This window comes from Falco peregrinus, chromosome 2, assembly GCF_023634155.1.
Source record: "Falco peregrinus isolate bFalPer1 chromosome 2, bFalPer1.pri, whole genome shotgun sequence".
NCBI classification, from domain to species: domain Eukaryota; kingdom Metazoa; phylum Chordata; class Aves; order Falconiformes; family Falconidae; genus Falco; species Falco peregrinus.
Window position 1 is genome coordinate 126586274 of NC_073722.1, and position 23604 is coordinate 126609877.

At 55.0% G+C, this 23604-nt stretch overlaps 1 protein-coding gene across 16 annotated transcripts in view; it reads left to right on the forward strand.

Moving 5' to 3' along the window:
- The window catches only part of RBFOX3 (RNA binding fox-1 homolog 3), a 189072-nt gene that overhangs the window by 26440 nt on the left and 139028 nt on the right, over nucleotides 1-23604 (forward strand). For 13 of the 16 annotated variants that reach the window (XM_055796428.1, XM_055796419.1, XM_055796427.1 and 10 more), the window contains exon 1: nucleotides 15370-15598. The exons of 2 other annotated variants lie outside the window; for them this stretch is intronic. The gene's annotated coding sequence lies outside the window, so the exon portion shown is untranslated. Of the gene's footprint in view, nucleotides 1-3966; nucleotides 4111-15369; nucleotides 15599-23604 lie in introns of those variants that run through there. One more of the 16 variants, XM_027796037.2, reaches the window with a different exon arrangement.

A 23604-nucleotide genomic window follows, 5' to 3' on the forward strand; every position in this document is an offset into this window, starting at 1 on the left:
TCAGTGCCATACATAAAAGCACTCTGATGGCCATGGCGTGATAGCAAAGACAGAACTTAATTTCACAGCATTTTCATATAATACTCCATAAAACTGAACAAATTTGCTGGAGTCCAAATCCATCTCATTATGCAGAGTCATTGAAAGGGAGGCTTTTACATTCTGGGACTCAGTGCTCAACTAGGGGGTGGTACAGAAGAATAGAAAAATAATTAATTAGGTGCTGCTCTGGATCTTTGATCCTGCATTGCAAGGCACATTAAATAAAATCCTGGCTCATGAATAAATGCTGCACGGAGCTCTATTTTTCTGACCTCACGCAGAAATGTTTCAGTGAGGCTGAGGTGTATGTGGGGAGGTCCCTGGCCTGAGCCTGTGCCCCAGGAGCAGGGCAAGGAGGAGGAGATGGAGCAGGGCAGGATGTCTGCCCTGGGGTGGGAGCAGTAGGTTGCAGTGACAGCCTTGCTGGCTTGGTTACAAACAGCAAAGCCCGAACAGGGCTGCCATGCTCTGGCAGGGTGCTGGGGATCAGGATGGGATGAAGGAGCCACCCAGCTTCCCCAGAGCTCTGCTGTGGTCCTCTGCTATCCCCATTGCTCCCAGAGACCTTGCTCAGCACATCCAGGGTCTTTGCCCTGCCTTGCTGTGAGAGGCTTTGAGGCAAGGAGCCATGCCTGCAGCAGTCTGGGGATGGTGGGATGTGTCAGGGTCCCTACAGTGATCCCCATCCTCCTCCCCCTATCCCTTGCACTGAAGTCTCTCCTCTGTATGCAGCTGCAGTTCACCTCTCAATGGTTGTAGGCTTGAGATTCGTGTGGGGTTTGTATTTTTTGAGTAATGCACTTTGTGAGATGTAAGGACTGAGGACCCAGCCACACCAGGTGGGTGGGCAGTCTTGGGACACACCAGGCGAAGGGATCCCAAGTCTGAGTTGGGAATGAGCCCTTGCACACTTTCACTGTGCTTTACCTGGCAGCAAGGGCTCTCTCTGCCCTGCCTGTCACTTGGCAAGAACAGATAATTAACCCAGGTGGGGGAGTGGGAAGCCTCAAGGAAGGCTTTAAGTTTGGCTTTATTTGCTGGCATCCCCTAATATCCTGGTGTGGGAGCAGGTCCTGGCTGGGGCTCTTGTGCCCTGATCAATCGGCAGTGCTGCTGTCCCACGGCAGGTGGCTTGGTGACCTCGGGGGCAGCCATGGTGCTGGGCAGGTGGATTAAAAACGCACCGACAAGGCAATCCTGCAGAGGAGAGAGCTCGCTTCACCTCACACTGTTAATTAATCTCTGAGCCAATGAGGATGCTCTCATCTGGTCTTTACTTAATCCATAACCCAGAAATCCTCAAATTATGTCATTTGTTCAATACAGATGAAATTAATTACTCTGGGAAATAGGCAACAAGTTACATTTCTGATGCCCCTTATCGCATAATCAAATCTACAAAGTGCTTTCCGTGCAGCCGCAGTGGCAGTGGTGGGATTGCCTGCAGCAGGCATGAAATACTGAGCAGCATCTGCTATAAATCTGGCACGGTGCTGACTCTTACAGGAAGCCAATGGCCGAGCGAGGCTGGGGACTCTGCAGGAGTGCTGGCGATGCAGCAGCGAGGGCAGTGCAGCCGCCATGCACTCCTCTGCTCTACCCACTGAGGAACCAAGGGCTTAACTACCTGCCTCAGCCCTGCCACTCCCTCCTGTGCCTGCCACCAGCCTACCTTTTATTTATTACCACTTATTGGGGTCACAGATACAGCTTGTGGGGCTTCCTGGGGGATCCAGAGGCCCCCCCAGAGCCTGGCCCCTTCACCTGGGGCTCTGTGCCTGCAGGATGCATCCCTCCACCTGGTGACTTTGATGAGGCAAGGGGAAGGTCCTCATCAGGATGTATCAGAAGAGCTGGGTACAGAATAATAGCGATTTACTCTTTATTGGAGTTATCACAGGGAGGAGAGCTGGGACGTGAAAGGCAAAGGCTATGGCAGCGGCTGCGGGAGTGCGGCAGGGGTGGGAGCGTGGTGCTGGCTTTATGGGTGCTGGCTGTGCAGCATGATGGCCTTTGCTCTGCCTTGGGGGGGCACAGTATGGAGGGGTGGGCAGGTCAGACATTGCCTTTCTGCCAGGGGAGTGGGTGTTATCGTATAGATAAGTGAGCGCTGTATTCTTGCGCCCAGCCCACTGCACTGCCTTCCTGCTGCAGCACTAGGGTCGTCCTGCGTGGCACCTGGGCTTTGCCAGTTCCCCCCTTCTGCTGCTGCTCCTGCCCTTCGCTCTGGGCTCAGATGGTGCCTTTTTAATTGCCTGCTTGAAAAACCTGGACAGAGCACAAAGTGCTTCAGTGAGCCACAGAAGCTGTTGTCCGTTTGACCTCTTGCCCATCGCCTGCTGCCCACCTGCATTCCCACGGTGGCTTTGGCAGAGAAACACCCCAGTGCTGTGAGTGCCCCAACCGGGAGCAGTCCTGGCATGGCAGAAACCTGTGCCCATGCCCCTGACACCTTTAAATTCCCCTCCTGAGAGAGGGCTGCAGACTGGAAATGAACGCTTCCTTCCCTGCTTGTCCTGAGCATTTTTCCTCTGCGCTGGGAAAACCCTCCGAGGATTTTGCTGGAGCTGTTGGGGGGGAGCCAGTGTGCTCCAGTGCAGCTAGAGATCTCGTAGAGAGCACTAAAGACGATTCCCGAAGGCATAAGATCAAAATTTGCAGCCCAGGCGTGCTCCCTCCTCTCGGCGCTCAGCTGCAGAGTGCTGCTCTGGCATGTGAACTGCCGATCAGCTCCAAGTGTCAGCAACGCACATCCCCAGAAAAACGCTTTAATTGCAGCCTCTGGCCAAGAATGGGCTCTGGTGGCAGGACAAGCTGCTGGGCTGGGCTGCCCACACTGAGGGCCACCTTGCCCCCTTTCCCTGACTAGCTGGGGACCCCCAGGCCCTTCCTGGTGGGCTGGTTTTGGTGGGTCAGTTTTCTGGAGGGAAGGCTTTATTGTAAGCAGTTAAGGCAGGTACCAGCTTACATGTGACTAACACATTAGGAGCTGTTGTAACAAAAAAATCTATACTAGTTGTTTGCTAAAATGGCAGTAATGAATTGAAAAATATTACAAGCTGATCAAGGCAGCTATTTCAGGGCATGTTAGGGCCCTTAGCCTGGCTCTTCAGCTTGCCTGGGTCACCAGACACAGTAAAATCTATTCGGAGAAGATAGAAATGTAATTTCTCTTTGCCCTATCAATTTAAATAAATTATCTATTAGATTAGCTGCACTTAAAACAAAACAAGAAATCGATCCCACCAGCCACGGCTGCTATTAAACTATGTTTTGCACCACTAAACCTATAATTGCCAAAGGACCCCATGAAAGGAGAGCAGCCTGGCTGTGTGGTGCTGCTGGTGGGCTTGGGCTGTGCTCCCCAGGCCAGAGGAAGGGTCCAGGGGGGCTGGATGGACTGCCTGCCTGCCCCGAGCTCTTCTGCTCCTGCCACAGCAGTGGAGCCTGGGATAATTCATGGGCAAGCTCCCTCGAGTGCCCGGGCTCCCGTGGACAGCCCAGTCCCAGCCTGGGAGAGGTGCTGAGGTTGGGGCCAGACTGCTGGGGTCTTCTCCCTTGTGCATCCCTGGGGATTGCCAGCTCAGAAGTGCCTAACACCCCGGGGCAGGCGGTCAGTTTGATGTGTGATCCCACTGCACCCTCCACCCCCAGTTTGCTTCTCCAGAGCCTTGCTCAAAGAGTGAGGAGCCAGGGTGCAGGCAGAGTGGGAGGGAGGCAGGGACAGAGGCAGCACCCCTGTGGGGAGCTGGAGGAGGGGGGATGGAGTCCCTGGGAGGGAGGGCAGGCTTCTGAAGCAGCATTTCAGACATGGCTGTTCCCTTTTATTTTTTTCCTGCTGAAACTGCTGCCTTGCGCAAACCTGCTCAAGCTCCTCAGATAAATTAGCATCTAGGGGATTTTTTTCCTCTACGTTTTGTGCAGTTGCATAAGAGGGAAGAACAGAGGAGCCCAAGTAGCAGATTGCTTTGTAGAGAAGCGTGAAACAGCCACAGACAGAGCTGCTGTCTCCCTGCTGCTAACAGATCTCATGCATTCAGCTGGATGGAGCTCACGTGTGTGATCCAGGTATGTCTGGGATCGTTTGGGTGAGAGTGGGCAGGACAGGGAGACCAGGGGGGGCATACAGGTGGTGGGGACTCTTCCTGCCATGGCTAGTCATCTGGATGCAGCTGGTTTTCCCAGGTCTCCCGGTCTGCAGGATGGCCAGGCTCAGCAGAAGCAGTCCATGCAGGCAGCCCAGCCCTGTCCCTCCTGTCAGGAGAAGGCAGCTGCCAGGTCCTTGGCTGCTGCCTCTTCTCTACCTCTCCTGGTGGATCAAGAAGCCCGTTTGCGAAGAGACCCAAGGATGCTCAGAACGCACCTGCACAGGAGCTGGGGAAGCTGTGGGGGCTTCCCAGTGGGTGCCATTCCCAGTGAGAGGAGGAAAGTATCAGTATCCACTCAGCTGCCTCTCTCCCTGACCTAACCCCATTGATTTGTAACGATCCAAGTCTGAGGAGATGTGTGAAGCAATCAATATACTGGCAGCTCTGCAAGTGGATGCAGGGAGGCAGGGCATGAGGGTATGGTGTTTAACCCTCCCTGTCCCTGCTGTGGGTCCCACACCTCCCCAGCGCTCACGGGTCCCGCCCAGGTCCTGCTGGCCAGGCTGGACCGCCCCAGCGCTGCCCGGGGACAGATGGGTGCCTCCTGAATCACACTTGTCCCTCTGACCACACTTCCCCAGCTGAGCCGTCCCACCCGAGTGCACCACCAGCCTGGCCAGCCTCTGCCTTTGAGTTACCTCCCTTGGAGATTTGATTATGCCTGAGCAGTGGGGATGATGCCCTGGGGCTCCCCAGGTGCAGTGGCCTCCCACCCCTCTCCAGCTTCTCCCAAGAGATGGTCATGGCCCTGTGCAGGCTCTGCCCTGACCCTTGTGCCATTTGCAACCTCCTTACACACACCTGCATTATTGTTTCACCTTTCTGTAAAATCCCAGAAAGGATCCTGGGAAGAGCATGGGGAGAAAGGAAACAAAAGGGAAAAACCCAAAAAGACTCAAAAAGGCTCAAACTTGCAGAAGGGTGAAGGAAACTTGGGGTAGGAGAAGGGAGGGGAAGGGGCTGCTCGTGATGCTGCAGAGCTGCCGGGCACACCTGAGGGTGCTTGGCAAGAGGAGCTAGGAGCTCTTACCCCTGGGGAGGGAGCTGAGGGGTGCTTGGCTGTAAGTGCTTCCATAACCCTCAGATAGAAGTGATTTTTCTGAGGCATAAGTGAATGGCAAAATAATAAACATCCTTATAACAGCAACGCTCTGGTAAATGCCTGGGGCCATGGAGGTGCTGGGGCAGGCAGCCTTCCCCGCAGCCAGCAGCAGGAGCAGAGCCCCATCCATGTGGTTTCACCAGGGAGTCATGGCCCAGAGAGCCTGGCCAGGATGACAGGGTTAAACACCCGCTTCGGGGCAGCCCTTGGCAAGTAGAGAAGCTGCTTTTCAGGACCTGGCCCAACTCTACAGCTGGCTGTAAGTGCAAAGCCACCGCAGTGTAGGACTGAGTACCATGAGTCTGTGTTTTGGTGTGACATGAACTTGATGCCTTGCATGATGGGTTCGGTGCTGTGTGTCCTCACCAGCCTGGAAACATGACTGCAACTTGTGCAGAGGCACTGGGGCTGCTGGAGAGGTAATGAGCTCCTGTGCCAAACCTGTGGAGCTTTGCACCTGAAGCAGCACGTGCCTGGCCAGGCGAGGGGTTTGCACCAGGACTTGACCGTGTGCAGGGAGAAGGGAGCAGGTCGCCAGCCCAGATCCCTTGAGAGGGGGCCGGGAACCAGCCTGGACATATCGTGCCCTGCCAGCTGCTGCCAAGGGCTCTGCCTTCACCTGCCAGCATGTTTTCTCCCTCCATCCCAGAGCCCAGGGTCTATTCCACCCCCCACCCCCCCCTCATAAGCTTGGTCTGACAGAGCCCTGCTCATTGTGGTGCAGGGACAGGCTTGGCTGCATCAGGAACAGGGAGCAGAGTGCTGGGAGACCTCTCCACCGGGCAGGAGATAACAAGCCAGGTCTTTGGGAGAAACAAAGTAAAGTTCATGGTGGTGTCTGAGGGGCATGAGGCTGTTGCAGGCAGAGGGAAGCGCTGCTGCTGCCCATGTGCTGCCTGTGCTCTGCAGTGTTCTCATCAGGATGCTGCAGGATGGAAGGCACAGAAGTCCCCACTGACTTTGTTACAGTAACAGAGACTGAGCCTCCTCTAGCAGGGAAATGCTCTTTAGCTGCATTAACAGGCTGAGATCTGATGGGAAAGATTAAAAAAATTGGTGTCCTCCACATCACTCACCTGAGACTCTATCAGACTTGCCACAATTAGGAAAAGTCACATCGAAGGCTTCATTTGTAAAGGACCAAAATAAGAGAAAACATTTGGCCCAGAGGGAAGCAGAGAAGGAATTTAAGCTGACTCTCATCTTTCATCATTTGCCTTCTCCTGCTCCTGTCTTGGCAGCCCCAGTATTTTGCTTTGTCTCCTTCAGGTGACTAATCATTAGACTAATTAGTTGCTAATCAATGTTTAATTAAAACTTAGTTGTTAATTACTGGAGGTGGTACTGTAGGTTGGATATGAAATGTTATGAAAACATTTTTAAGGGCAGTTTATGGGAAGCTGGCCTCCCTTGTCTCTGGTGTGTCCCTTGGTCAGGGTCCCCTCGGGGGCCTGATATCCTAATAGAAATGGGATGGGGACTGATATCCTAGCAGAATTGGGATGGGGGCTGTGGGTGTAACACACCAGTATGGCATCACTGCACCCTGGAGTGCCTGCTGCCTGCTCTCTGGAGCTGGCTCCATCACCTGGGACCGGGCCATGGTGTGGGTGGCTCAGGAGCATCCCTGACACCTTCCCGTGGAGCAGCTGGGGAAGGAGGTGCATGGGCAGCCCCAGGCAATGGGTGACATGGAGAATGTCCCTCCTGGTTCCCTGTTGGGATGGGAAACAGTCAAAGCAAGGTCCCAGTGCCCTGCCCAGGGCTGCAAGCCCCTTGGATGTTGGGTCCCGGCTCTGGGAGCTGTGTGAGCATTTGGAATGCTGACGAGCATCCAGCCAAAAACCAAGTGCAGTGGTGTAGCTACCATTCCTGTATCTCCCTGCTCAGCCTCCATCTGTTCCCTTGAACCTTCCTGAAAGCCGAGGCCGGGCAGCAGGGCTTGTCTCCAGAGAAGGAGGTTTTGTTATGCACATTTTGCTTCGTGCAAGTGCCTGGAGGTTTTTTATGCACGATCCATTGAAAAGAGCCCGTTAAATATTCCATCAGTGACGTATATGTAGGTCACCCAGGTGTGCTGCTGCCTCCAGGTACCAGCTCATTTCAGCCCTTGGTGAGGAGCCTGTGTCTGCTCATTAATTCTGAGGTGGCTTCTCCCTCCCCCTGTCCTGGGTCAGGGGCTGGGGGGACTGGTGTGCCTGGCTGGGAGCTGGGGCTGGCCCTGTGGGTCTGGGGGCTTTGTGCAACCCTGGAGGGATCTGCAGGGCTGGGGGTACCACGTCTTGTTCAAGGGCCCTAAACTCCACTCCATAGAGTGGGCACCTGTGAGAGGGGGGCCAGGGAAGCACCCCCAGGCTGGGGCAGGGGACCCCCATGCAGAAGAGCTGTTGCCTCATCTCGGGGTGGTGTGGGACCCCCCCCTCCTCAGGGGCTGGGCTGTCCCGGTGGGGAACAGGCACTTTGCAAGTGCTGTACATATGCTAATGACGCAAATTACATTCTTTCTGCTCTTTACATTCCTTATTTCACTTTACTTGTCATTTTATGACTCGTTTTAATTTCTTGAGAGCAGACCCGTAGGATAATAAGGTCTGGTGCTGCAGAGGGTCCCGAGGCAGACACTGTGTCTCCATCCAGACAGAGACGCTGGGAGCACTGCTAATGTGCCTGCGTCTGGATCAAGTGGTGGCATGTTCTTGTCACCTGGGGAAGAGCAGGGAGTTTCTCTGCAGAACCTGAGAAGTTGGGCAGCTGGACAGGAGCTGATGTCCTGGGGCCCGTGGGAGAGCCAGCTCCTGGCCTCTCTGCTCAGTGTTTCCCTTGTTCCTCCTCTGAAAATGGGCACCATTTCAAGGGGTCACTGAGCCCAGCTGGGTCCCTGTCACCTAGATGGCGTTTGCTGCAGAGATGGGTGCTGTGAGGTGAGGGGCAACTCCAGAGCTCTCCTGACTGAGGCACTGGAGAGTCTCAGCCCTCCTCAGGGCGATGTCCCCATCCCGGGCTGTCCCTGGCCAATTCCTGTGCCTCCCTCCAGCTGTGAGCCAGGACTTGTATCACTCCCCACACTGACTTACTCTGGCAAGTGTGGGCTGGGGTGCTGCAGGGCTGGGGAAGGCGAGTGTACAGGTACACTTTTTGCTTGCTTGATGCCACTGGATATGGGTTTTTTTTTTGAAAAAAAATTATCTTTTCTCCCATTGCTAGTTAGACAAAGATGCTGACAATGGACCAGGGTTTTGGTGATTTGGATGGTGACAATGCAAGGAAATGGAGCTATGTTTAGAAATAATTGCTTTGTCTTTTGCAGAGGTATTAGTGCTTCCATGCTGGCAGTTACAGGAATTAGCTGAAGGTATTGGTGACATAAATACAGAAGCAAAATTATTGCTGCTTATAATCACTTTCATGTGTGTAAGAGAGAAAGAGAAATTATCAGGGCACAAAGAGGAGAAGGAAACAGGGAGCCAGAGGGGCAGGAGCTCTGGGGTCTCCAGTACAAGGCTGGTACATCCCTGGGCTCTGCTCTGGAGGCCAGAGACCCTGCGACTGTGGTGCTGGGGTGTTGCTGGTGCAGCTCTGTGCCAGCCCTGGTGACTCCTGCTTCATCAAAAAGAGATGCTGGCTCTGCCGTGGGGCTGAGTCCACCTCTGCGGGCAAAGTCCCAGGAGAGACCCACAGCACCAGGGCTGCTGAATGGTACCTTCCATGGAGCTGGGTTTGGTCCTGAGGGAAGGTGGATTACTGGCAACGGCTTGGCTGGATGGGAGCTGGGGCAGATGGAGTCGCCCACCCTGAAGTGAGGCCTGGGGGGCTGAAGAGGTCCCCCCTGCTGCTAGCTCTGGGGGAGGCAAAACAGACCGTGCCCATCCCAGCAGACACCCAGCCCCTGTCAGTTGCCGGTCAGGCAGCCAGCCTGGCGAGCCATCTGGGAAGCAATCACGGGATTTTTCTTAACAGTAGCAAGTGGGGTTCAATATTTTGCTTCTGGAAAATCATTAACCATCCAAGGAAGGAGTCGGGTTGTAGGGACAAGCACAGAGTGGTTCTGGATGAGTGGCTGCAGGCAGCGTGGTTGAGCTGCAGCAGAGAAACTCGCTGTGCCGAGGGCATCATTGCTGCGGTGTCCCAGCCGCCACCCTGCATGGGTGGGAAGGTGGCCTGGTGGCATCCGGCTGGCATAATCCATCCCACATCCCGGCTGGCACTCAGCTGGTGCAGGGACACAGCCTGGTGAGAGTGCAGAGGTGGCTGCCAGCCCTTGGAACCAGAAAGGTCTTTGCAACCCGGAGAAACTGAAGAGCCACAAGCATGGAGCGTGTGAAAATGAAATGGTGGGATCCTCCTGCAGTGCAAAAGGTGCTTGATGTGGAGAGGCTGATTCGTGTAAGCAGCACCAGAGGGATGCACAGCCAAGGCGAAGGTTCCCTGTGGCAATGTCCACCTGTCCCAGGATCCTGGTGCGACCAGCCCAGGCTCCTCTGTGAAGGGAGGTGCGAACTGGGGGGATTTAAGAAGTTGCAACATTTAGGCAGTTAAAATGGGATCATGTGTAAGGTTGTAAACTGAAGGCCCCACACAGATGCGGGTGCTCACTGGCAGAGCGGCAGCCCCACGTGGAAGTGGCTGTGGATGGGAGTGGGAGGATCCTCCTGTGGAAGAGCCAGCATAGCCCCTCAGGAGGCTGCTCTCCTCTGGATCGTGGAGCTGCTGCTCTGTTGGGAGCACCTGGGGATGCAGTCACGGCTCCAGCAACGCTCTGCTCTCCCACTATTTGTTTCTATCCAGCTCCGGTTCCTTGCAGGCAGCATCCTCCCTCATCCCTGCCCATTCCTTGGTGGCAGGGCTGGCTGCGAAAAGTAAAGTCAAATGTTGGGAAGGAACAGATCTCTGATGAAACAAGGCCATTCATGCTTTCAGATATTAAATTCCATGCAGAATATTAAATAATTTCCTCTTCAATGATCCCAGTAAATTTAATTAGCTCTTGTTCCCCTGATAGAGTTGTCTCCACAATCCTGAAGCACTGTGTTTGGAGCGAAGGGGAACTCTGCTCCTGTTTGAAGCACTGCCTTCCCGCAGTGTACACACTGCAGCTGCTGCCCCAGGAGAGCGGACCCTCGGAGGCCACTGCATTTCTGTCCCTACCGCCACCTCCCCGCTCTGTGCTGGAGCTCCTTTGGAGCAGGATCCCGGCTCCAGCTGCAGCAGTGGGGAGGAGTGGGCTGGCGTGTGGAAGCCCTTTCCTCTCCGGTCCAGCTCCTGGCAGCTGCCCTCTGGGACGTGGTTTGAGGCGGGTTTTGTAGACCGTGTTGGTGCAGCTTTGTGCAGAAGATGGTGTGAGCTTCTGTGCCTGGAGGGTGAAGGTCTGGGGAAAGGGAGGAACCTGCTCTGGGCAAACTGGGACTGGGGAAAATCAGCGGGGTTTGGGTGACTTGTCCAGGGCCTTTTCTGTGGCCACTTGAGAGCCAGCTCCCAAGCAGGGAGGGATGGAAATCACACAGGTGCTTGACTCTCTGTAGAAATGTTTGCTGGTGATGGTTGTGGGGGCTGGTTTGGGTTTTTAACTTCTAGAACCTCAGAGCAAAGAGGGAAAAAAAAAAAAAAAAAGAAATCCCTCCCTGATGGAAGCAGCTAATAGCGGGTTATGAATGTGTCCCTGGCATGGTTCATTAGCTGCCATGACATATTGAGAGCTATGAGCGGTATGATACCAGCAAATCAATTCAGAATTTAATCTGAAAAATAATGTGGGGCAGTTGGATCATGCAACACGTTACCAAATATTTCTCCTCAGCTGAAATAGAGCAGCTCTTGTCTCCCAGTGCTCCTCCTGCCTGGTTGCTGTGCAAAATGCAAAATAAATAAATAAACAAGTACCTGATTTAAAGATGATTAATTTGCATAATTAGTGCTGTGTCAAATCACTTCACTGAGGTGCAAGGCACACTTTGCTGTAGATGTTTGCATGGACATCTTTCCAGGTTTACTCAAGCTCACCTGATTTCACGTTTAACAGTCCTGTAAGGATGTAGCATCAGCATTGATGGGATTTCATGGAGTCAGAGGGGGAGGCAAGAGCCTGGAGGCTGCAGGGAGAAGCCCCTGCCAGCTTTTGCGTGCCCTGTACTGTGTTGGAGCAAATGCCCTTCCCTGAAAATATGTGCTGCAGCAGGTGGCTGTGGTCCTGGAGCCAGGAATGAGCTCAGAGCTAGCTCTGCTCACGGGCACAGATCTGTAGACTCTGGCCAACACTGGCTCCTTGGAGAGTGGCAGCGACGTGATGGCTGAATTCTGGCCATTTTGTGTCCACTTGCTGTTCACAGTTCTGCTCCAAGGATTCTTTGGGAAGGTGTTTGGGGTGGGCAGCTGGGGACCAAGCTGGGGGCGGAGGCAGGGATGGGGCCTGACCCACCATGCGTGGGAGGGGGAAGCCAGGCGTCTGAGCGGCTGGGCAGCACCCACTGTGGTGGCTCCTTTGCTTTTTACAGGACTTACCTTTCTGCAGTGTCTCCTGACATTGAGCACAGCTAATGCTGCAGACTTGATCGCTTGGCATTGGGGAAATCCCAGCAGTGAGGCCAGTGGTGCTTCCCTCCTCAGCCTCCTGCTCCCAGGCAGGGACTCGAGGTCTGAGCACAGAGATGGCTTCAGGCTCCTTAGTCTCCATCTCCTGGAACAGGGGACACGGCTGCAAAACACCCAACAGGTGAAGCATTACACTGAAGACATAAATACATTTAATGTTTTAAAACACACCGTGCTTCAGGCAGCCCTGGTTGCATGCCCTCACTCCTTCTCCCCCTGTAATGGATATCCAGATTGTTCTACTGATCTTGGCATTGTTTTAGTAATTGACTGATGCAATGCAATGTTCACTGATCTAATAAGTTTGTTAGTATAATAGAGGTTCAGGATTTTGCTGTTAATGTGCAGTGACAATTGCATTTTAGATTTGCTCATTATGTTGCATAGCTTAGCATCTATTGTAAATTATATTTAAAAAAGCATTATTTCAGAGCACATTAGCCTGGCTTTCTCTGCTCCTTTCTCCAGTGCTGGAGAGTGCTTTGCAGGCTGAGCGTGTTCATGACCAGACGTGCATTCAGCTCCTGGCTGGGTATTGCACGTTCCGCTTTGGGTTTTTTGGGTCAGGGCATCTGACACTTGCCAAAAAAAATATCTGGGTCCTGCCATGTCATCCCACCGTCTCCATTGCAGCCAAGGATGGTGCAGGTACCCGGTGTTCTGGCAGCTCTCTGGGGAAAGCTCCAGCTGGCACCATTCCCCCAGCTTTCCAGTGGGCAGGGGGCTCCGTGCCGGCCCCCCACCCACGCAGGTAGGATGGGTGCCAATAGGTGCAGGTGAACCTCCTGGCAGAGCCAGGCTTGAGCTGCCGGTGCTGGGTCAGAGCTGAGCACACTGCAAATGTCCCCTTTTTGGGCAGAGTCATGGGGAGGTCCTGGACCTTGTTTGGCGTCTCAGAGGCGAGGGCCCCTGAGAGCTGGAGCCGTTGTGGACGTGGAGGGGCTGCCGCCACCTGGTCTCATGTCTTTTCCCGATACTGAATGGCATCTGTTGCCTAGCAGAGGTCTGCAGATCAGGGACTGGCTGCTTGGCACTGTCCTTGCTGGGGCTCCACAGGGGGAATAATGGGGATGACACGCTTGGCCCTGGGGACTGGGAGGATCCCACGTGCTGGGGTTTTGCTGTGTTCCATGTTTACAGCATCTGCGTTCAGGAAAAGCCCAAGACGGAGTTGCAACAGGTCTTGTCATCTCTTTCTTCCAGCCACGATTATGAGAAGGAAAACCTCGTTGTTAAGGATAAAAAAACCCCAACCAGCAGTAACTTAACAACTATGACTGCCTCCAAATGAAGGCCCTAAATGGCAAATAGACTGTGAAATAAGCTACGAAAAAAAGAAAACTACATATTTTTTCCAGATTAATAGCTGTTCCCTCTGGTTCATGTAACAGCCTTGCAAAAAGGCAGGGGTTTGTTGACTTGTGCTTTTTCTGACTGCTTCTCTTCCCTCCACTGCTGCTTTTGTGCGTTCACTGCCATTACCCCCTGCCTGCTTCTCCTCCTTCTCCTCCTCCTCCTCTCCCATGGCCGGCTTCAGATGCTAGCCCTCCTGGAGACCCACAGGCAGATTCCTCTGGTGGATTCCTCTCCTGGTGTTGCCCCAGCTGGGCATGCTGCTCGGATCTGGCCTCTTCCCGCTGGGCATCGCGAGGTTGCCTAGCAATCCCGAGCATCACCGCCTCTCCTCCGCTGGGTTAGCACGCGCATGCCTCCCGGTTTGCAAGGCTGCATCTCCCGAGCAGGTACCAGTTTGCATTTCTAGGAATAGGTGTCAACAGGGACCTGGCTCGGAGGCTTGAAATGCAGAGAAAATTTTGCAGAGCTGAGCTCTCCTGTCTTCCCAGTTCCTTGTTCTCCAAATCTGCTGCCTGAAGCATGTTCAGCCTCAATGAACCGTGAGAAAACAGCACAGCGGGGCATAGCAAGGAGCCATCCTGACTGAGTGCTGCCTTTGTCTGGCAGGTCGTGAGAACAGGGGCTGGTTCTCTGACAGAGCAGTGAGGCTCGGGGTTGGGTGCTTGCTGCATCCTGGAGGGCTAAAAATGTACATTTATGATACAAAATGGATGTTAAGATGTATGAGGTGCGTTTGGTGCATTTTAGAGTCCTCATTCACGATACAGCTCTGTACAGCTCTGATGATTTTCTCTAAAACGTTCCTCAAAGCCCTTGGGAGGAAAGACAAACTGTTAGGAGGGGGAGGGGGGGAGCGGTGCTTGTTTTCAGGGGGTCACACGTGGACTCTGCAGGATACTGATAATGTCTCACAGATGGACCGTGTGCTAAGTTCACAGGAAGGAAATGATAGCTTAACCAGGCAGCAGGTATTCCAGATATTTCTCAGGAGCTATAACTTACAGAGGTTCACCACAGCCTTAACTATTGGGAACCACAAATAAATCATTTGAGCCAAACAAAGGTGCTGAGCCCCGTCCAGTAACCCGGGAGGTCTGCAAGGAGCAGTTTGCTGCCACTGTGCTGTGTAACATCCCCTGGGCTGGGGTGTGTGTGTGTGTGCTCAGCTCGGCCGCACCTGGTACAAGGGACCCGTGCTGCCAGAGCGGCCACCGCTCCCGGCTGTTTCAGGGAGATGGCACTCCGCTAGCGAGCTCAGGAGAAAGGGCAGAACAACAGGACCTCTGACAGCCTGTGGTTTGCAAAATCTGGGCATGCATCATGTTCAGCCAGCTTCCTGGGGGGGGAGGTAAACAGCAGAAAAATGGGAGAGAGCTGGGAATGCCAGAGGTCTGCTCTTGCATAACGCTCAAGGAAGGACTACAGCTTCCAGCCGCTGTGGGAATGCCCGAACCACTGTCCAGAGGGCCTTAAAATTAGATGTAAAGAGAAGGAAGGGTAAGAGGCCGAGACACGCAGAGCGCTTTAGTGAACCCGGGGTACGCTGCAAGCCTACATCCCAGGGGCTGCCGGCACTGCCTCGTTTTTCCCAGTGGTTGCAGGAGGAGCAGAAACTCTCTTCCTCGCTGCCGTCCCGAGGGGCGGCTGCACCGGGCCCGGGCATCCCCCCGGCCCACGGCCCGGCGGTGGGGTCAGGGCGGCGCCAGGCGCGGGGGCTCCGCTCCTCACTCACCCGCGGGGCCAGGCAGGGGCGGCGGAGGGAAGGCCCAGGGCCGGCGGGAGCGACCCCCGCTTGGCCACGGCTGCGGTACCTTCGTGTTCGGGGCAGAAACGGGGAGGGGGGGAAAAATATGTTAAAAAAAGGCTTTCTTTCCGGCCCGGAGGTGGGAGCGCCCGCCGAGCCCGCTGCCGGGCCGGGAGCCCCTCGCTGCCGAGGGAGCAGGGCCGGGGGAGCGCGGGGCCGGGAGGTGGGACCCGGTCCCGGGAGACCCCCCCGGTCCCCGCCCCACAGGTGTCCCCGCCGGGCCTCGCCAGCCCCACGGCGGGTGGGGGGGAAGGGAAGGGGGAGGGGATCAGGCGGGGGGGCGGCAGCCGCGGGGCGGGGCGGGCCGGGGGCGGTCGCACGTGCCCCCCCCGCGGCGCTCGGCGGCGGCCGGGGGCGGGCGCGCTCGCTCGGCGGCGGCTCCGGGGGCGGCGGCGGCGCGGGCGCAGCCGCGTGTGAGGCTGCCCGGTGAGGCGAGCCCAGCCCGCTGCCGCGCCGCCTCCTGCCGCCGGGCTGCCCCGGTCGCCGCTGCTCGGGAGATGCTGTTCGGCGGGCGGGGACCCGCGGCTGCCCTACGCCTCCGCGGCGGGGACCTCTGAGAGCGTGAGTTACCGGGGCGGCGGCACCCCCGCCCGGTGGCACCGGGGAGGGGAGCGGGGAGGTTGCGGGGGAGCTCGCCGGGGCGCTGGGCGGGGGGGAGCGGGCGAAGTTCTGCTGGGGTGGCCCTAGGGGGAACGGAGGGCTTCCACCGGGAGCCGCGGTGGCGGAGCGCATCGCGGGGAAAGGCTGGTGGCTCCGGGCGCTGCGGGGTGGAGCGGGGTGCGGGGTGGAGGGCCCGGTGGCAGCCCCCTCCCCAGCGCCGCTGCTCCGCTGCGCCCCGGGATGAAGTTTCGCTGCAGCGGGCGGTGCCGGTTCGGGAGCCTGAGCTGGGCTCCGGTAAGGGAGCCCGCCCGTTCGTAGCGTCTCCTCAGGCTGGGGTTGGCTGCGTACTTTGCTTGTGGAAGGATGCTGCCCCAACTTCTCGTTAAGTTTGCATTGTAGATTCTTAACGGATGTCTTAATTAGGTGCTGTTGTTAACAGGCTAATTAAAATCACGCCCTCCAGGTGAAGGTAAATTGTAAGAAAAAGTTGGGTGACATGGAGTCTGGATTGACAGGGTGAGGGAGGAGGAGGCGGAGGAGAGGCTCCCGCTTGGTGGCCGGCCTTGGGGAGCGGGCAAAGCCGCAGGCGCAGAGCTTGGCCCCGCTGCCAACGGGCAGAGCCAGGCGAGCATGGCAGCTTTCCCTGGCCTTGTCCTTTCCTGAATTCCAGCCTGTCTTCAGGAATTTCATTGCAAGGCGAGCTCGTAGTGCCAGCGTGGGGGGCTCATGTGTGGGGAGGGATGGATGGAGAAGGCCTTTCGGAGTCACCTGCTTTATTTCTGTCGTGTGTCAAAATGCACAGTGCCATCACCCAGCACCCCTATGCCAGTGGTCCCCCGTCGGTGCATGTGCCAGGAGGCTGCACGGCACACAGCATCATGTCCGCACGCTTAAAGGCAGATGTCTGAAGTAAACAAATGTGGCATGGGGGTCTGGGAGCAGCTGTGCTGCCCAGGAGCTGGGCAGGCCCTGCGTGGGGATGGGCAGTAGGCTGGCAGGAGCTGGGGGCACGGAGCTGTCCCTCTGGCTGGAGCAGCCTCGAGAACTCTGGGATTGCTTCGTTAGTGCCTCTGTGTGTGCGCAGGCGGAGGGATGGCGGGGGGTGGGGGGCAGAGCAGGGAAACAGGGATTTCTCAGCTTTTCACTCCAGTAAGCATGACATTAACAACACAGACTATTTTTGGTTGCCTTTCATGAAGGTTTGAAACTTGCTCTCTGCCTCCATGGAAGCCTGGCCTCGGGCAGGGTGGCTCTTGCCACCTGGGTTTCTGTCCTGGGGGGCACAGCCCAGGGTGGCTGCAGGTTGCTGTGTGCTGTGGGAGGCTGCAAGGCTGGGGAATACCTTGCTCTTTTTCGCCTGCTAATTCTGCCCAGTCTTCTCCAGGGTGTCTGGGGCTCATGATGTGTCTCACAGTGTGTCGAGGGTGTACTCCGCTGCCCTGGTGTTATTTGCATTCTAGCGGTACCAGAGGCTGCAGCCAGTCTGGAGGCCTCGCTGTGCTGGGTGTTGTGCAAGCAGAGATGAAGGCACTCTGTTCCCCAAAGAGCTTCCTGGTTTCAGGCTAAAATGGTTGAGGCGTGATAATGCCTCACAAAGCAAGAAATTAAGGCTATTTTTCTGGATAATAGATGGAGAAAGAGCCTGGAGCTGATAATTTTTGTGGAAGGATGATTGCAGTGGGTTGGGGCTGGCAGGGCTGCCCAGATCTGGCCAGTCGTTGGGAACTGGTTCTTGGCTCTGGGGAGCTGTGGCGAGGCCCTGCTTGTTATTTCATAGGAAACACAGAAGGGTGGGGTTTTTTTTTTCACCCCTTTCCTTTGAAGTGATCTGTGGGATTGTTCAGCACCACAGAAAGCCTTGGCACAAGGGCACACAAACGCTTTGCTGCAGCATTAGGTAAACCTTTACCAGGGTTAAGGCAGTTGCTTTTGGGGCACGGCTGTGTGATCCTGCCATGGGCACAAATTTCATGTAGCGAGCTGAGGGGGTGGTTTTGGAGCACTGAAGAGGGGAGCTCTGGAGCCCACAGGCCAGCTGGCTGGTGAGCTGCTGTGGCCGTGAGCCCAGTGCCAGGTACCCAAAGGGGCACAGAGGGACCAGGATGTGACTGGGAAGCCCCTAGCCTGGCGGCCGCAGCTCTCACTCCTTCCCAGCAGTTTAGGGACTGCGTGGGGACAGATGTCGCAGTGCTGGTTGTGCTGAAGGAGCTGTCACCGATGGACATCTGTGCCGGGAGCCTGCACAGCATGAGGCAGCGCTGCCAGGAGTGCGAGGCTGGTGTTGATCGTGGGTACTCCTGTGCTCAGCCGCAGGGCTGCTGCGGTGCCCGTCCATTCCCTTCCCGCTGTTCCTGAGTGAGAGGGACCTATGCAGGCTGGGAGGATGATTTTTAGGATGCTGACCTTTGTTGCATGTGATGCTTCTTTTGGAAAACTGGCTCCTCCAGCTTTCCTTTCCCAGACCTGGCCAGTCATGCATGCTCCATATGTTCCCAGCTTACAGTCCTTTTATGACAAGGGCTGAGATTTTTCTCTCTTTTCAAAATAAAGGACCTCTTTCCCAGTTGCACTTATTTCTCCATCTCCCATCACTAGAACATGTCATCCTTAATTAAGGTGTTGATGTCCCAGGCGGTGGGATGGCCGGGCAGCCTGCACACTGTGTTTGCCAGTGGTGGAGCCCGTCTCTCCGTGCTGCTGATGGTTGCTGATGCTTTGCCTCCCTGTCCTGCAGAGCAGGTTTCTTCTTTCCTGCCCTGGGTGGGATGGTTGAGCTCGTTTGCCATGACGCCGGAGAGGGATCCCCAGACTCCCTAGCCGCACAGGAGCGCAGGAGTGGGGCTGGAGCCATGTGCTGGCTGGGTTTGGGTGCTCAGGGGGGATGCAGGTGTCCCTATGAGATTAGTGTCTCAAGCAGCTCGTCCAGCATGGGCCGTATTTGCTCATTCAGTGTATAAATAAAGGTTTTTAAGTGTATGCATTTACTAAATTAGTTTGTCGTCACAATTTTTTAAATGGATCAGCTGACGGTAGATAAATCCCTCTGAAGGTTATTGAGATAATAAAAGGCATGAGAGAAGTTCCTTAATTTATTTGAGTTCTCTTTTAATTTACAGTCTTACAGGGTGAAAGTACACTGAATAATTAGTTCTTATGACTGATCTGCTTTTTTCATACAACTGCGGAAGAGAAAGGGGAGCTGGTGGTGAGGTTTGAGACCAAGCTCGCAGAGAGGGGTTGAGCTGGAGGTGGTACAGCTGCAGCCGTGCGGTGCTGGGAGCCTGGAGCTCCTTGGGCATTGCTGTAGAGGTGCTGGGGTGGATCGGTTGGCAACGTCTGTCCTCTTTGCACATCTGGAAATAAGAAAGTATGGGAGGCTGAGGTGCCTTTCTTGAGGTTGTGGAGTGAGTCAGTGTCTCAGCTGGGTTTGAAAGGGGACCTGCAGAGCAGCTTGCTTTCACGTGGGTCCGAATGCCTTTTGCTCATTGGCAATGAATACAGTGAAGTGGAAAGGAGACATACTTGCAAGCGTGTGAGCTGACAGGCTTCCCACTTATCAGCCTAGAGCTCGTGGTGACCTGCCCCAGCCCCTCTCCTGCCCCGGCTGCTGCTGGCTGTTGGCTCAGGGGGATTTGCTGCTCTCAGGACCCTTGGGGAGCAATCGCACCCTGCCAGTGGGCAGGGCAGCAGCCCCAGCTGAGAGCTCTGGTGCTGCCTTCCACCAGGATTCTACTTCCCTTGCCAGGCTGGGATGCTCAGGGCTGCCGCAGCAGCTCCTTTTTTCCTCTCTAACCTTTCACAGTACAGGCAGGGCCTGTCATCGGTGCTGTTCCAGGGCCTTCTGCTGGAATCATCTGAGGTATTTTGGGATGTACATTCTTGCAAATTAATTGACAGGCTGAGATACCAGATGAGGAAGCAAAATTTTCTTCTCCGTTATTTCATTATGTATTGAGATTAAATTTTTTTTGAAACTTTATTTTTAATAAACCAATCTAAAGCTAGCTCTCTCCTTTGCTCAGCTCACACTTGGATGCTCCAGGCATCATTGTGTCTTCCAGACTAGACAAGATTGAATTTCTAATGGGTAGAAATAAGCACACAAGCACGGGATCCTTTTTCATGTTTCTTTATCCACTGCGTACATGGCTGCCTGGCACGGATTGTCCTGCCAGTGGCTCATGCCTGTCCCAAGCTTTGCTGGGAATGATGCCATTCCCTCATTGGCATCTCCTGACCTCACCTCTCAGCCCCAGACCACAGGCATGCCTCGGCAGCACAGCAGGGTCCGTGCCATTTTAACCTCCTCTGTGGGGCATCCCCCCGGCCAAGCCCCCTTGTCCCAGTGCCACCCACGCTGCTGCCCAGAGCTCCCTTTCAGGCTGTGCTTTCCCTCTGTGGCTCTTGCTGTGTTCCTCGGGCCACTGCGGCAGGAGAGCTGTGATTTTATTTGCAGCTGTGGCACACAGCCGTGCCGCTGGCAGTGAGGTGTGACAGCTGGTACGCACGGGACCCCGGCTGGGGAGCGCTGGGGAGCACAGGGGCAACGGGGCAGCCTGGTGCCTTAGCCATGGGTGTTGCTGTTGCATTTTTTTCTGTTGCTTTTTGGCTTTACTGCTCAGAAACTCTTTCTGCTCCCGTAAGCTTCCTGGGCAGAGGGTGTCTGCGGTGCTCAGTCTCTGCTGCGCTGCACCCTCGTTGCTTGCAGGGGCACTTGGGGCTGCAAGGATGGACCCTGCAGTGGCAGGGAGGGATCTGGAGGGTTTCATTGCTGGGAAAAGCTGGTTTCTCCCGGCATTTTGTTGTTGGTTTTCCCAAGCAATGAAGAGCCGCATGCTCATGTGGGCACTGCCAGGCTGCCTGCGCCCCTGCTGCAGGGATGTTTTTTTAACTGGGAAACTTAAAAAAACCAACAACCAAAAAGGCTTTTTTGTGATCTCTGCTGGCACTGCAGTGGGGTGTTGGGATGCTGCCCACAGCCCCCCAAGGCCTGGGTGGGGATGGTGGCTGCCGAGCCCCAGCCAGTTCCTTCCCCTCCTGGCCGTGCCACGGTGCCTGCTGTGCTGTGGTGCCTGCTGTGCCCTCCCAGCTGCACGGCTCTACCCAAGCAGGGGGCAGGTGAAAATGGTATTTCAATATATAAGAGGACCTGGACTCACTGGGGTTTGAGTGGAGCTGCTGATGCTCCCTTTGGGCAATCTGGTGGATTCCGGATTTCTTGAAACTGGAAATCTGGACTTTCTGAAAAATGGCTTCAGTTCTGTAATCTGCTAAAATCATCTTAAGGAATCTGTGAGCAGGGCATGTGCATGGCCAGTGCTCAGACAAAACAGATTTATTGAACCAGAGGAAGTCATTGCAACTAAAATTTGTGGAAGCGATAAAACAACTTTTGACAACTGGCTCACCTCCTCTGCAGCCGGGAGAGAATATTTTCCTCTTGTCGGATCGATAAACAATTAATTCTAAAGCAGGGAGCTGGAGAAAAAGGGAGACTTTTCCAGATTTCTAAACTCTTAATCAAGCTCTGGGTAAAACATAGATGTGAGAATCTGAGACCTGCTGATAAAATCTTGACCTTGATAACTGGTTCCTCGATTCCTGGTCCACAGACGATACTGTCTTTGCTGAATAAATCTACTTTTAACTATAGAACTTGTTCCTAGGTATTTATACTTCCAATGTGTTTAATGTAGCCTTACTTAATAATCTGCTTCAAAATGCTGACCTTTCCTCCACATTTTAATTGAATTCTAATTTCCATTCAGAATCAGCTTAAATTAAATGAGTTTAAAAACATAGTAAATAATACATATAATTCACTTACTCTTACCATAAGCTGTGAAAGTAAAGAATCCAAATCACTATTTAAACCTGCACATGGCACATCCTTCTTGTTGGCAGAAGCCCTGGCATCCTTTTGCTAAATGGGATGTCTTTGCAGATTGACCAGTAAGAAAGAGAAATTAATTTTAAGCCGGTAACCAGAGTCCAGATGGAAATGCAATAGCATGCCATCAGTTGGCAGTGCTGTGCCAGGGAGTTTGCCTCGTGGCCAGCAGCGCCAGCTGGAATCGGCCCCTGTGTGAAGGTGTGGCCAGGTGCTGCCTGTTGCAGGGCAGATGTTGGGGTGAGCAGTGGTGCTGGTCCTCGCTGCGGGCAGCCCGGGGTGGCTGGATGGGTGACTCCCTGCCCCACATCCCTGGGGTGGATGGAGGAAGTCAAGGCGTGCTCCTCATCCCACCTGTGCCCTGTTTCCCGCAGTGCCCTGGGGTGAGGGTCTGCCTCCCGCGTGAGGCTGCAGGCAGGGGACGAGGAAGGGAGCAGTGGCTCCAAGGCAGTGATGGTCACAGTAAACCCATCCCCTTTGGCGGATGCTGGAGCAGGGCAGTGGGGAAGGTGCTGCGTGCTCTTGGGAAGTGGTGCAGTGTTGACTGATAGAGCCACTGCGACGTCTGGGTCCCCACTGGGTGGGTTTGGGTTTGTGTGCCCAGCTGGGCTCAGGGAGCTTTTGGTGCCTTTTTCTTTGGGGCTCAAATGGTGTGCGGTTGCAGTTGGGTGGTGACAGTGCTGGTGTGCCATATCTCTGGGTTTGGGAGGCCCCAGGTCACTGGGAGTGCTGACAAACCTTTGGGCTCTGGCAGATCATCTTTGCTGCTGTGACTGATGGAAATCGTGGGTTTTAATGACACTTCCCCAAACAGCATTTGGGTCCATAACACCTGATGGGTGCGGCACTGTCAGGCTGTGGATGCGATCAAGCATTGTCTGTTTGCAGGCTGAGAAGGTCTGTTTGCCCTCCGGGAGTTACTGGGGTTGTCTGAGAGCCTGTTTTGTGGGAAAAAGGGATTACAGACCTCTCACAACTTGTGGTTTGGTTTCTGGGCACCGAAGGACTTTCTGCCGTAGCACTGTAGCAGGCATCAAACTGGTGTGAGCTGAACTGGGGGCAATGCTGCTTTTGGCTGCTTTCTGGGCCCTGGGAAGGTGACCCCCAAGGCTGGGGTGTCAGAGTCCTGGTGCTCGTTCCCCTCTCTGGCAGGTGTGGGGTAGGGGCTGCGGCACTGTCAGTGTGGGGCTCTGCGTGCAGCTGTGGCTGTTCAGTGCGTACAAATGGTGGATGCTGCTGGAGAACATCGCTCTGCGCTGAGGGGCTCTGCAGGCAGCCCAGGTAATCTGCACGTCAGCACATCGCTGCTGCAGTCGCCCAGAGCCGTGCTACAGCCGGGTGCTTCCGCTGCGCTTGGGAGGCTCTGGCAGTGCCACGGTGGGAGGACATGCTGGCAGTGTGCTAGTGTGGTCTGGCAGCAGCACTGCTGGGGGTCTTCCCGTGCCCCCCGTGTGAGAGCAGGGCTCGGGGTGCAGCCACAGGAGCCCCCAGAGTGCGAGCGGGCAGGCATTGCACGGGAGGGCTTTTGCAAGGCAGATCTGCCTGGGAAGGTGCTTCATGGAATATGCAAATCCTGGTATGGAGAGAGGCCTAAATCATTATACACATAGCCAAGATTTTTTTTAAATAAAGCTATCTACAGTATATTGCAGAAGTAATTAGGAATCCTGAGCTGGCTGTATCTCGATCTTTATAGCAACATAGCTGATAAAGCATGATTCAGGGACCTCGTTATCTTTTTTTAAAGAAGTTTTTATTTAACTTCCGTGAAGTTGCCATGGTTACTCCTGTGCATGGCTTCCCTGCTTCTCTTGCCTTAAGTGCAGCTGCTAGCGTTGAGAATTAAAACGTCTACATTTGGAGCAGCCCTGGCCTCCCCCTGCTGTAATCCTGGCTGTGCTCTCAGGGGGAGGCTGCGGTTCAGGAGCCTCCGCCATGCCGACCCTGCAAAAGGCATTTTCAGCTCCTGTGCTTGAGCTGTTTGGCTTAGTAAAGCCTTGCCTTTCCTGTGCTAAACAAACAGCAGGAGGAATTTGGAGGGTGCATTTGGGTCCCCGTCAGTGTGGGAAAGAGACAC